Source organism: Carcharodon carcharias, chromosome 3 (genome assembly GCF_017639515.1).
Source record: "Carcharodon carcharias isolate sCarCar2 chromosome 3, sCarCar2.pri, whole genome shotgun sequence".
In the NCBI taxonomy this organism is placed as follows: domain Eukaryota; kingdom Metazoa; phylum Chordata; class Chondrichthyes; order Lamniformes; family Lamnidae; genus Carcharodon; species Carcharodon carcharias.
This window is the reverse complement of record NC_054469.1, coordinates 18,089,323-18,104,003: the sequence shown is the minus strand read 5'-3', so window position 1 is coordinate 18,104,003 and position 14,681 is coordinate 18,089,323. Positions and strand designations below refer to the sequence as shown.

General features: G+C 43.5%; 1 protein-coding gene across 2 annotated transcripts in view; it reads right to left on the bottom strand.

The window, feature by feature from the left end:
* The window catches only part of zbtb47b (zinc finger and BTB domain containing 47b), a 257,030-nt gene that overhangs the window by 106,973 nt on the left and 135,376 nt on the right, over positions 1–14,681 (bottom strand). The window lies entirely within an intron of this gene.

Sequence of the window (14,681 nt, the reverse complement as noted above, 5' to 3'; positions counted from 1 at the left end):
ACAATCTGAAAAAGTGACCAAACACCTTTCCAAAACTTAAATTGGACCAAAACAATTATATTACACAGACGGGAATCAGGATATGCACCCCAACTGGTCCATGACACTGACTTGTTTTACTCATTAACTACTTGCAATTTGTTTCAATTTGTGTCCTCCTCTCTTTCCCTCTTCCCTCAAACACACCACCTTCTTATCAGCAAATAGTACCTTGGCTATCAGTATTCCAGGGTGGCCACCCAGGTACTCAACAAAAGATGGACAAAAAATAAATAAAAAGGGAGAATATAAACTTTGAGGGTAAACTAGCAAGTAATATAAAAACAGACAGCTAAGAGCTCCTTTAAATATATAAAAAGGAAAAGAGGCCAAAGTGAGCGGGTCCTTAGAGAATGCGGCCGGGGAAATAATAATGGGGAGCCAGGAAATAGCAGAGGAATTGAATAAAAGCTTTGCATCAGTCTTCATGGTAGAAGACACTAAGAGCATTCCAAAAATACTGAATAATCAAGAGGGAAAGGCCGGGGGGGGGGGCTGGAAATAAATACAACATCTATCACTAGAGAAAAAGTACTAGGGAAACTAATGGGGCTAAAGGCCAATCAGTCCCCTGGACCAGATGGGCTGCATTTAAGTAAGTAGCTACAGAGATAGCGGATGCACTGGTATTAATCTTCCAAGAATCATTAGATTCTGGAAAAGTCCCAAAGGATTGGAAAACTGCCAATGTAACACCCTTATTCAAAAAGGGAGGGAGACAAAAACAGGTAACTATAGGTCAGTTAGCTTAACATCTGTCATTGGGAAAATGTTGGAGTCTATCATAAAGGATGCAATAGCAGGGCATTTAGAAATGCAGAATATAATCAAGCAGAGTCAGCATGGCTTCACAGAGGGGATATCATGCCTGACAAATTTATTAGAATTTCTTGAGGAGGTAACAAGCAGGATCGATAAAGGGGAACCAGGAGATATAATATATTTGAATTTCCAAAAGGCTGTCAATAAGGTACGACACATAAGACTACTTAAGATAATAGCCCATGGTGTTGGGGGTATTTTATTAGCATAGATAGAGGATTGGCTAACAAAGAGAAGACATAGTTGGGATAAGGGGGGCATTCTCAGAATGGCAACCTGCAACTAGTGGAGTGCCACAGGGATCAGTGCTGTGGCCACTATTATTTATAATATAAATTAATGACTTGGCTGAGGGAAGTGAGTGTACGATCGCCAAGTTTGCAGATGACACAAAAATTGGTGCGAAGGCAAGTGTTGAGGACGATATAGTCTACAGAGGGATACAGACAGGTTAAGTGAGTGGGCAAAAACTTGGCAGATGAAATATAATGTGGGAAAATGTGAGGTTATGCGCTTTGGCAGGAAGAATAGGGGAGCTGAATATTATTCAAATGGAGAAAGATTGCACAGAGGGATTTGGGGGTCCTCGTGCATGAATCACAAAATGCTAGCAATGAAGTTCAGCAGATAATGAGAGCAAATGCAATGTTAACCTTTATTTCAAAGGGAATGGAGTATAAAAATAGGGAAGTCTTGTTAAAACTATACAAGGCACTAGTTAGACCACACCTGGAATACTGTGAACAGTTTTGGTCCCCTTACTTAAGAAAAGATATACTGGCATTGGAGGCAGTCCGGAGAAGGTTCACTCGATTGATCCTGGGGATGGAAGGATTTTATGAGGAGAAGTTGAGTAGGTTGGGCCTGTACTCATTGGAATTTAGAACCTTATTGAACATATAAGATTATTAAGGGGCTTGACAGGGTAGATGCTGAGAGGTGGTTTCCCCTTGTGGGAGAGTCTAGGGACGGAGGGCATAATCTCAGACTGAGGGATTGCCCATTTAAAACCGAGGTGAGGAGGAATTTCTTCTCTCAGATGGTAGTGAATCTGTGGAATTCTTTGCCACAGAGGGCTGTAGAGGCTGGGTTGTTAAGTATATTTAAGGCTGAGGTAGACATATTTTTAATCATTAAGGGGATGAAGGGTTATGGGGAAAAGGCAGGAAAGTGGAATTGAGGATTATCAGATCAGCCATGGTCTCATTGAATGGCGGAGCGGACTCAATGGGCCAAACGGCCTACTTCTGCTCTTATGTGTCTTTTGGTAGATTTTTAAATGTGAGCATCGGAGGGTTTTACATCCATGGGGACATCCACACATCTGAAGACAGGACCCTCCGATGATTTTACCTTGTCCCAACCTAAAAGGTTAGCCCAGCTGACTAGCCTGGGCCTTCTAGTCTATACAATCTGACACCGTGCTGTTGGGTTCTTTACCAATCAAATGATCCATATTGTCCCTAAAGTGACAAGCTCAATAATAGGTAAACTGGCCAGCATTTAACATATAAATATATAAAAAAAGCCAATGTCCACAACATTGAATTTGACTATTTCAAGACGAGTAAGCCACTATTATAAACTTGCATTAAGAAAGGAGTTCCAGACTGTTTTTGTTTATTCAGCTAACATTGTTGGGAGACAATCTTTCAGGAGAAGTTAAACTTAACAATGAATGCATGTCTGAGATGTTAGGTCCACTACTTCCATAACACACTGCAAAAGCAGTTCTGGTACCATGCCCTGCTCCTGCATGTCCATCCAGCTGCTTAACAAAGTACAAACCAGGACAACTTTCACTAGCTGCCTTCACACCTTTATCAACATAAATCATTTCACTTGGGATTATGCGGAGTGTTTTATCTAGGATGCTGCTACCTCCCGCATCCAAATTTTACAATGAGCTGAAATGAAAGGTCCACTGAAATGTCTTGGGTTTAAAAGCTAGCCCTACTGGTGCAAATTCAACTCCCCATTACTTGACCAGGGCAGTTCACCCTGTTTCACCTGTAATCACTGTTTGAATAAAATTAATCTTCAGTTTCCTGGGATGAAAGGCTTATCCTATGAAGAAAGATTGTAGGGATTGGGCCTATACCCATTGGAGTTTAGGAGAATGTGAGGTGATCTTATTGAAACATATAAGACCCAAAGGGGATTTGGTAAGGTGGATACCCGGAGGATATTTCCTCTTGTGGGGGAGACTAAAACTAGAGGGCATAGTTTAAGAATAAGGAGTTCTCCTTTTTAAGACTGAGATGAGGAGAATATTTTTCTCACTAGGGTGTTTAGTCTGTGGAATTCTCTTCCCCAGAAAGTAGTGACGGCTGGGTCTTTAAATGTATTCAAGGCTGAATTAGACAGATTCTTGAGACAAGGGAGTCAAGGGTTAATGGGGAAGGTGGAGCTGAGGCCACAACCAGGTCAGCTACAATCATCCCCTGCCAACGCAAGATGGCCACTCAAGATGATCACCAATATCTGTCCGCCCATATGCGGAAAACAAATGGCCAGAGACACAGTGCTAGCAAACCACGCCTTTAAAAAAAACTTGTGATTGGGGGGTTGGGGGGTGTAATATTAAAACAGAGATACTGTGTTTTCCCTTCCCGATTACATAAGCAGAGTTAAAAAAAAACTTGAATTTCGCGGACTGTGTATCTAACTACTGTGACAAACCTATTGCATTGAATGGAGTTGGAGATCGAGGGGAAAGTGGTACATGCACCTAGTTTCTGGCTCATCACATTAAAATTTCTCTGTCAGGTTTTTTTTTGGAAAACCTTTTTCTGTTAAACTGCGTGCTTTTAAATTTTGAAAGTTTAACTTCTGCAGTACAACTGCACGTGTGTTGCGTTGGGAGCAAACGAAGCCATGATCCTATTAAATGGCAGAGCAGGCTCGAAGGACCAAATGGCCTACTTCTGCACTTGCTCCTAAGTCCTGTGTTCTTATGTTACAATTTCAGGAACTTTTTTGTTCCCTGAAGAAGTTTTTCAGCGATAGAAAAAAAATGCTCCAAACTATACCTTTCAGATAATTTTCTGTTGCGAAGATGCATGCTGAGATGGTTACAATTACCCCATTTCCAGTTACCAGTATGATGTGGTTTTACACTATGAAAGAAAAACTTGTATTTGCAAGTTGCTTTCACGATGACAGGTGTCCCAAAGTGTTTTACAGCCAAAGAAAGCTTTTAAGAGTAGTCACTTTTGTGATGTGGAAAATGTGGTAACCAATTCAGCAAGCTTTCACAAACAGCAATGTGATAATGATTGAGGGATAAATATTGGCCAGAATACAGAAACAACTCCCTGTTCTACTTTGAAATCATGCTGTGGGATCTTTTACGTCCAACAGAGAGGGCCTTGATTCAATGTCTCACCCAAAAGGCAGCAACTTCAACAGTGCGACACTCCTTCAGTACTACACTGGGCTGTCGGCTTGCTGATATGACTAGTTCCTACCAGAGGCGAGAGTGCTAGCAACTGAGCCCAGGCTGAGTCATCATGCTATTAAGTTCACTTTCTGAGCATCAGACATTAATTTATAAATATGTTCAATCTGAATGGAATCAAATTGAAGCACAGAGTATTCAAACATTATGCATTGTGCAAAAACAAACTGCATGCATAACCAAAAAAGCCCACAATTGGTTATTCCGAATGGGTATTTTTGAAAACAATATGATTTCTTCTATATTAGGAAAAGAAGCAAATTCCTGGTGACTGATTAGGTAAATTCAAAGGCTTTATCTCTGCACATTCTTTGCAGAGTCATATCTCTCGGGGTTTACCATTACAAAAACAGAATTACCTGGAAAAACTCAGCAGGTCTGGCAGCATCGGCGGAGAAGAAAAGAGTTGACGTTTCGAGTCCTCATGACCCTTCGACAGAACTTGAGTTCGAGTCCAGGAAAGAGCTGAAATATAAGCTGGTTTAAGGTGTGTGTGTGGGGGGCGGAGAGATAGAGAGACAGAGAGGTGGAGGGGGTTGGTGTGGTTGTAGCGACAAACAAGCAGTGATAGAAGCAGAATATCAAAAGATGTCAACAACAATAGTACAATAGAACACATAGGTGTTAAAGATAAAGTTGGTGATATTATCTAAACGAATGTGCTAATTAAGAATGGATGGTAGGGCACTCAAGGTATAGCTCTAGTGGGTTTTTTTTTATTTTATATAATGGAAATAGGTGGGAAAAGGAAAATCTTTATAATTTATTGGGAAAAAAAAAAAAGAGAAGGGGGAAACAGAAAGGGGGTGAGGATGGGGGAGGGGACTCACGACCTAAAGTTGTTGAATTCAATATTCAGTCCGGAAGGCTGTAAAGTCCCTAGTCGGAAGATGAGGTGTTGTTCCTCCAGTTTGCGTTGGGCTTCACTGGAACAATGCAGCAAGCCAAGGACAGACATGTGGGCAAGAGAGCAGGGTGGAGTGTTAAAATGGCAAGCGACAGGGAGGTTTGGGTCATTCTTGCGGACAGACCGCAGGTGTTCTGCAAAGCGGTCGCCCAGTTTACGTTTGGTCTCTCCAATGTAGAGGAGACCACATTGGGAGCAACGAATGCAGTAGACTAAGTTGGGGGAAATGCAAGTGAAATGCTGCTTCACTTGAAAGGAGTGTTTGGGTCCTTGGACGGTGAGGAGAGAGGAAGTGAAGGGGCAGGTGTTGCATCTTTTGCGTGGGCAAGGGGTTGTGCCATAGGAGGGGGTTGAGGAGTAGGGGGTGATGGAGGAGTGGACCAGGGTGTCCCGGAGGGAGCGATCCCTACGGAATGCCGATAAGGGGGGTGAAGGGAAGATGTGTTTGGTAGTGGCATCATGCTGGAGTTGGCGGAAATGGCGGAGGATGATCCTTTGAATGCGGAGGCTGGTGGGGTGATAAGTGAGGACAAGGGGGACCCTATCATGTTTCTGGGAGGGAGGAGAAGGAGTGAGGGCGGATGCGCGGGAGATGGGCCGGACACGGTTGAGGGCCCTGTCAACGACCGTGGGTGGAAAACCTCGGTTAAGGAAGAAGGAGGACATGTCAGAGGAACTGTTTTTGAATGTAGCATCATCGGAACAGATGCGACGGAGGCGAAGGAACTGAGAGAATGGGATGGAGTCCTTACAGGAAGTGGGGTGTGAGGAGCTGTAGTCGACATAGCTGTGGGTGTCGGTGGGTTTGTAATGGATATTGGTGGACAGTCTATCACCAGAGATTGAGACAGAGAGGTCAAGGAAGGGAAGGGAAGTGTCAGAGATGGACCACGTGAAAATGATGGAGGGGTGGAGATTGGAAGCAAAATTAATAAATTTTTCCAAGTCCTGACGAGAGCATGAAGCAGCACCGAAATAATCATCGATGTACCGGAGAAAGAGTTGTGGAAGGGGGCCGGAGTAGGACTGCAACAAGGAATGTTCCACATACCCCATAAAGAGACAGGCATAGCTGGGGCCCATGCGGGTACCCATAGCCACACCTTTTATTTGGAGGAAGTGAGAGGAGTTGAAGGAGAAATTGTTCAGCGTGAGAACAAGTTCAGCCAGACGGAGGAGAGTAGTGGTGGATGGGGATTGTTCGGGCCTCTGTTCGAGGAAGAAGCTAAGGGCCCTCAGACCATCCTGGTGGGGGATGGAGGTGTAGAGGGATTGGACGTCCATGGTGAAGAGGAAGCGGTAGGGGCCAGGGAACTGGAAATTGTTGATGTGACGTAAGGTGTCAGAGGAATCACGGATGTAGGTGGGAAGGGACTGGACAAGGGGAGAGAGAAGGGAGTCAAGATAACGAGAAATGAGTTCTGTGGGGCAGGAGCAAGCTGAGACGATCGGTCTACCGGGGCAGTTCTGTTTGTGGATTTTGGGTAGGAGATAGAAGCGGGCCGTCCGAGGTTGGGCAACTATCAGGTTGGAAGCTGTGGGAGGGAGATCTCCAGAGGAGATGAGGTCAGTGACAGTCCTGGAAACAATGGCTTGATGTTCAGTGGTGGGGTCATGGTCCAGGGAGAGGTAGGAGGAAGTGTCTGCGAGTTGACGCTCAGCCTCCGCGTGGTAGAGGTCAGTGCGCCAGACAACAACAGCACCACCCTTGTCAGCGGGTTTGATGACAATGTCAGGGTTGGACCTGAGAGAATGGAGTGCAGTAAGTTCAGAGAGAGACAGGTTAGAATGGGTGAGAGGAGCAGAGAAATTGAGACGACTAATGTCGCGCCGACAGTTCTCAATGAAAAGATCGAGAGAAGGTAAGAATCCAGAGGGAGGGGTCCAGGTGCTGTTGTTGTCTGGCGCACTGACCTCTACCACGCGGAGGCTGAGCGTCAACTCGCAGACACTTCCTCCTACCTCTCCCTGGACCATGACCCCACCACTGAACATCAAGCCATTGTTTCCAGGACTGTCACTGACCTCATCTCCTCTGGAGATCTCCCTCCCACAGCTTCCAACCTGATAGTTGCCCAACCTCGGACGGCCCGCTTCTATCTCCTACCCAAAATCCACAAACAGAACTGCCCCGGTAGACCGATCGTCTCAGCTTGCTCCTGCCCCACAGAACTCATTTCTCGTTATCTTGACTCCCTTCTCTCTCCCCTTGTCCAGTCCCTTCCCACCTACATCCGTGATTCCTCTGACACCTTACATCACATCAACAATTTCCAGTTCCCTGGCCCCTACCGCTTCCTCTTCACCATGGACGTCCAATCCCTCTACACCTCCATCCCCCACCAGGATGGTCTGAGGGCCCTTAGCTTCTTCCTCGAACAGAGGCCCGAACAATCCCCATCCACCACTACTCTCCTCCGTCTGGCTGAACTTGTTCTCACGCTGAACAATTTCTCCTTCAACTCCTCTCACTTCCTCCAAATAAAAGGTGTGGCTATGGGTACCCGCATGGGCCCCAGCTATGCCTGTCTCTTTATGGGGTATGTGGAACATTCCTTGTTGCAGTCCTACTCCGGCCCCCTTCCACAACTCTTTCTCCGGTACATCGATGATTATTTCGGTGCTGCTTCATGCTCTCGTCAGGACTTGGAAAAATTTATTAATTTTGCTTCCAATCTCCACCCCTCCATCATTTTCACGTGGTCCATCTCTGACACTTCCCTTCCCTTCCTTGACCTCTCTGTCTCAATCTCTGGTGATAGACTGTCCACCAATATCCATTACAAACCCACCGACACCCACAGCTATCTCGACTACAGCTCCTCACACCCCACTTCCTGTAAGGACTCCATCCCATTCTCTCAGTTCCTTCGCCTCCGTCGCATCTGTTCCGATGATGCTACATTCAAAAACAGTTCCTCTGACATGTCCTCCTTCTTCCTTAACCGAGGTTTTCCACCCACGGTCGTTGACAGGGCCCTCAACCGTGTCCGGCCCATCTCCCGCGCATCCGCCCTCACTCCTTCTCCTCCCTCCCAGAAACATGATAGGGTCCCCCTTGTCCTCACTTATCACCCCACCAGCCTCCGCATTCAAAGGATCATCCTCCGCCATTTCCGCCAACTCCAGCATGATGCCACTACCAAACACATCTTCCCTTCACCCCCCTTATCGGCATTCCGTAGGGATCGCTCCCTCCGGGACACCCTGGTCCACTCCTCCATCACCCCCTACTCCTCAACCCCCTCCTATGGCACAACCCCTTGCCCACGCAAAAGATGCAACACCTGCCCCTTCACTTCCTCTCTCCTCACCGTCCAAGGACCCAAACACTCCTTTCAAGTGAAGCAGCATTTCACTTGCATTTCCCCCAACTTAGTCTACTGCATTCGTTGCTCCCAATGTGGTCTCCTCTACATTGGAGAGACCAAACGTAAACTGGGCGACCGCTTTGCAGAACACCTGCGGTCTGTCCGCAAGAATGACCCAAACCTCCCTGTCGCTTGCCATTTTAACACTCCACCCTGCTCTCTTGCCCACATGTCTGTCCTTGGCTTGCTGCATTGTTCCAGTGAAGCCCAACGCAAACTGGAGGAACAACACCTCATCTTCCGACTAGGGACTTTACAGCCTTCCGGACTGAATATTGAATTCAACAACTTTAGGTCGTGAGTCCCCTCCCCCATCCTCACCCCCTTTCTGTTTCCCCCTTCTCTCTTTTTTTTTTTTTTTTTCCCAATAAATTATAAAGATTTTCCTTTTCCCACCTATTTCCATTATATAAAATAAAAAAAAACCCACTAGAGCTATACCTTGAGTGCCCTACCATCCATTCTTAATTAGCACATTCGTTTAGATAATATCACCAACTTTATCTTTAACACCTATGTGTTCTATTGTACTATTGTTGTTGACATCTTTTGATATTCTGCTTCTATCACTGCTTGTTTGTCGCTACAACCACACCAACCCCCTCCACCTCTCTGTCTCTCTATCTCTCCGCCCCCCACACACACACCTTAAACCAGCTTATATTTCAGCTCTTTCCTGGACTCGAACTCAAGTTCTGTCGAAGGGTCATGAGGACTCGAAACGTCAACTCTTTTCTTCTCCGCCGATGCTGCCAGACCTGCTGAGTTTTTCCAGGTAATTCTGTTTTTGTTTTGGATTTCCAGCATCCGCAGTTTTTTTGTTTTTATCTCGGGGTTTACCATTAAACCTTTTGCCAACTCAAACAAAAAGAATGAGTTGCAAAAACTCCCAGCTATTGTCCACTTAATTTCTGTGAAGGTAGATTTCCAGCCAAGCTTAGTATTTGAATTTTAATGTAACGTGACAATATAACAGAAACATCCAATTACAGGAATCACAGCTATTTACATGTAATACCAGCGATTTGCAATTTAAATCAGCAAAACAACACTGAGCTAGGACATAAAGAACACCCGTTAATCTCCATTACATTAGCTATAATCTATTCTGTAATCAAGAATTAAGTGAGCAACATATATGAGTACTTATGGTAGAAAAAAGTAAAGTGACAAATTTTATGAGAAACCAAGATTATTCACCAGTTTTTACACTCTGTATATTAACTGTACACATTTGCTGGATACAATACCCAAAACCATCGCCTTTAGTTGCCACATATTTAGCTGTAGCAGCCTGTGCAGTAAGGCAGTTTTCTTTTTAAATCTGCCACTAACAACTACATTAATGACTGGCTAAATTCTTTGCTGCCTCTGCTTCTGAGCATTCACTCATTGTAAGATTATATAATGGAAGTCAACAGTTTATAAAACCAACTGTTAAAAATTTCTATCAACAGAGAGAGGAAAAAAACCTGCATCCGCTTCCTCTGTGAAGCAAGGCAATTTTTTCCTTAGGGATAAAGAGCTACCAGCACATACTGTAAATGCTAAGACCATCTAAACTGATAATCACATTACTGCTTAAATCCTCCTGAGGGTGCAGGCATCATGTGCAGTGTTGATGCTAACTGATACAGGTTTGGAACTTGGCAAAGCTAAAGGTGAAAAAGTATTTGATTGGAATTCCTGATTAGTCATTGACATTCCTGAACACTAAGTGATTATCAAATCAGCTAATTAAATAGTAAGATGCATCTTGAGCACCATACTTTAGGAAGGCTGTGAAAGGCTGAGAGAAGGTGTAGAAGTGGTTTATCAGAATGGCACGAGGGACATGGGATTTCAGTTATGTTTGGAGAGCCTAGAAAAACTGGGATTGTTCTTCTTTGAACGAAGGAGTTTAAGGGGAGATTTAGAAGTCCTCAAGATCAAGTATATTGTGACTGTAAATAATATTGTTACTGTAAATATGAAATGTTTCCAGTGACAGAGGGGTCGGGGCTGCAGATTTAGGGCAACATGCAAAAGGACCAGGAACTTAATTTTTAAATGCAAGTTGGTGAGATATTATATTTATATTTGCACTTTCCAGTGTTTGAATACACTGTGCTTCAACTTGATTAATGTATAAATAAATGCGTTCAGTCTGAAAGTAATGTCTGTCACTCTGAAAGAGAGCTTAATAGCAAAACAAAAACAGAATTACCTGGAAAAACTCAGCAGGTCTGGCAGCATCGGTGGAGAAGAAAAGAGTTGACGTTTCGAGTCCTCATGACCCTTCAGCAAAACTGAATAGCTTAATAGCAATATGACTTGAGCCTGAAGAGTAAATTCAAAAGTAACTTTCAAAAAAGAATTGGGTAAATATTTGAAGGGGGAAAAAACCTGCTAAATTCACCAGAGCTACAGTGAAAAAAATCAGGGGAATGGGACGAATTGGATTACTCTTTCAAAAAGCCAATCTCATTCTGCGTTGTATCATTTAGAAGGTTGCAGATACTGCAAGGCCAATCTTATAGCACGTGGAGCTTTATGAATCCTAACGGACGTATTGACCAGTGATGGTAGACTAACTCAATCTCGTAAATACGGTCCAAACCATTTGCTGACTGTGCAAGTTTGACACTGAAACAGGGCGCAAAGCTATCCCAAGGGATAACGGCTACACCAGGTAGGAAAGTAAGTCTTGAAGGGGACATAAGGAGGCTACAAAGGGATATAGATATGTTAAATGAGTGGTCAAAGATATAGCAAAAGGAGTATAATGTAAGAAAATGTGAAATTGTCCATTTTGGCAGGAACAAAAAGGCATTTTATCTCAATGGTGACAGCTCGGAGATGCAGAGGGATCTAGGTGTCCAAGTGCATGACAGGGTTAATGTGGAGAGGGTGTTTCCTCTCGTGGAGGCATTTAGAAGTAGGGGATCACAGTTTAAAAATAAGGGGTCGCCCATTTAAGACAGAGACGAGGAAAATTTTTTTCTCTCAGAGGGTAGTGGATCTTTGGAACTCTCTTCCTCAAAAAGCAGTGGAAGCAGGGTCTTTGAATATTTTTAAGGCAGAGCTAGACAGATTCTTGATAAGCAAGGGGGTGAAAGGTTATCAGGGTAGGCAGGAATGTGGAGTTGAAGTTACCATCAAAATCAGCCATGATCTTATTGAAAGGTGGAGCAGTATCGAAGGGCCTACTCCTGAACCTAATTTGTATGTTCATGTGTTCACATGTATGTACCCCAAACAGATCAATGCTTGCTATGTATCGCACCTACTTATGAATGAGCCTGAGGCCAGCACTTTCTCACTTGCAAGGTGTCCAGTCTACCTCAAATTAAGGTCATAATTTGAACAATGGGTGAAGCTAGGTATTTCAAGCTGCTACTATGCATTAGCAACACAACTGGTATTTTCCACTAACAGGATGCTGCCATCAAGCCAAGAAAGGCACTCTGCTTACCACACAAATAAGTATTGCGGTATATGAAGTTCAGTGCCAGTATGATATAAGGTATGTAGGCCATACATCTCATCAACTGGTGGCTCGTATCAAACATCACATCCCTTTGGCTGTTTGCAATAGACATAGTACTGACCATACTCAACCAGCCCATGCTTGCAAAACTCAGAACGTAATGTCTAATGTTAGATGCGATTCCATAATTGGATAGCAATTGTTGAACAATCCAGAGTGTGCTAAGAATTACACGAACAAACAGTTTAAAATGACCAGTGGGTTTGTGATGTGGTTCTCTTATGTTTGTCAGAAGCTACATATATTTATAAGCAGGGGCTTGTCCTCTGCAGGCAAACTAAACATGTCCAGGCATTAAGCCTTTTTTTGAATTAAAAAAGAGTGGGGAAGCTAAAAGCTGCCTATTAGTCAGAGCAGCATCCTTTTCTCATGCAGTATAAACTGTTGCTCCATTTGAAATTTGGCATTCTTGCATCTGTTCCGACAAGTGAAAATCTTCAACAGGATGTCTTTTTTTTCAATAATTGTTAAAATCTTGGGAAAATTCTCTATTCGCATGAAAAGAGCCCCAAATTCCTCTGGTCTTTCTTCATAACTAAAGTGTCTTAGACCTAGAGCTGTTAGTACTGGCTCACTTTCACCTCGGAGTCAGAAAATGAAGTGTTCCACTCTAGTACTGGCTGATGCCGAGGGAGTGGTGCCTTTTGGATAAGAAGGCGGATGTAAAAGTTTCCATGACAGTGCTTCCAATAGCAGGAGAGTTACCCCTGGTGTCCTGGTTAAGTTTTATACCTCAATCAACATCACAAAAAAGATATCTGCGCATTATCAAATTGCTGTTTGTGGGAGCTTGCTGTGTGCGAATTAGGATGCTTTGTTTCCTGAATTACAAGAGTAACTGCACTTCAAGAGTATTTCATTGACTGTAAAGGTATTTACGATGTCACAATGTCATTATAGGAGCTGCAAGACCTTTTTTCAATGTCATTAAGTAAATCTCTTTCATGCTACTTTCACAAATTTGACATGCTTCTTAAAGGAGGTTCACTAAAAAAAATTATTCAATGATGTATATAAATTTATTATTCATCCAAGGAGTATCAGAGCACAGTATTTGTAACTGAAGGGGCATGGTAGTAGTGGTTATGCTGCCGGACTAGTAATCTAGAAGACTGGACTGATACCAGGAGAGACAAGTTTACAATCCACCACTGCAGTTTGGAAATTTAAACTCAATTAATTAAATAGGAACAAAGGACTTTGGAACAGGAGTAGGCCTTTTGGCCCTTCGAGCCTACTCTGTCATTCAATAAAATCATGGTTGATCTGAGTGTGGTCTCAACTCCTCTTTCCTGTATTCACCCCATAACCCTCAGCTTCCTGGTGTAACAAAACAACTAACTCAGCCTTGAATAAGTTGGATGACCCAGCCTCCACTGCTTTTTAGGGAACAGAATTGCACACAGTAACGACCCTCAGAGAAAAGCTTTCTCCTCATCACAGTTTTAAAAGGGAGACCTCTTATTTTTAAACTGTGTTCCCTAGTTCTAGTCTCCCTCACAAGGGGAAATATCCTCCGGATATCTACCCTATCAAAGTCGCCCCAGAATCTTATGTTTCAAAACGATCACCTCTCATTCTTCTAAATTCCAATAGGTTTAGGCTCAATCTGTTGATCCTTTCTTCAAAGGAGAAACCCTTCATCCCAGGAATGAGTCGAGTGAACCTTCTCTGTACTGCTTCTAATGATTCTTGTTAGGCAAGGGAATCAAAGGTTAGCGGGGTTAGCTGAGAATGTGGAAATCAAAACAAGATTGGCCATGATCTTGGCGAAGCAGGCTCGAGGGGCCGAATGGTCTACTCCTGTTCCTAGTTCTTATGTTTTGATATCAGTATATGTTGACCATTCAACTACTAGATTGTTGTTCACTATGTCCTTTATGGAAGAAAATCTGCTGTCATTGCTCAGTCTAACCTATATGCGATTCCAGACCCACAGCAATGAGGTTGACTCAACTACCCCCTGCAATGGCCTAGCAAGCCACTCAGTTGTTGTCAAGGCAACTCACCACAACCTTTAGATAAATAGGGATCAACAATAAATGCTGGCATTGCGGGTGACACCCACAACCCATGAATGAATAAAAAAACTCCAGATTTGCTGTGTGCTCTTTACTTCTTGTGGAGATATCTCCAGGCCGTTCTTCAATCACCTCCAAGTTGCAAGCTCCCAATTTGTTCACACATCTGTCAGATCTCCTTTCCAATTTATCTGGGTCAGTTCACTTCTTACCTTCTTGACAGTTCCTTTTATTCAGTCATTGATTTCTTTATTTTTGAATGCTGCCTCTCATTTTTTATACTGGACCTAATGATTTTGTGATTGCAATATCCTAGATGTGCCCCTATTCGTACCTTATTTGTAGCCTACAGACATGGGTCCTAGAAAGTCGACAATTAAATCATTTAAGATGGAAGCTCGTTCTGTTCTGGACACAACCAGTGTGAAATTATTCGCTGATTAATGCTTAACATGACCACTTTGTAAAGTTATGTTGTGTGCTTCTGGAAAGGTGTAATTCATTTCTGAATCTTTTATGTTAACTGCCTGCC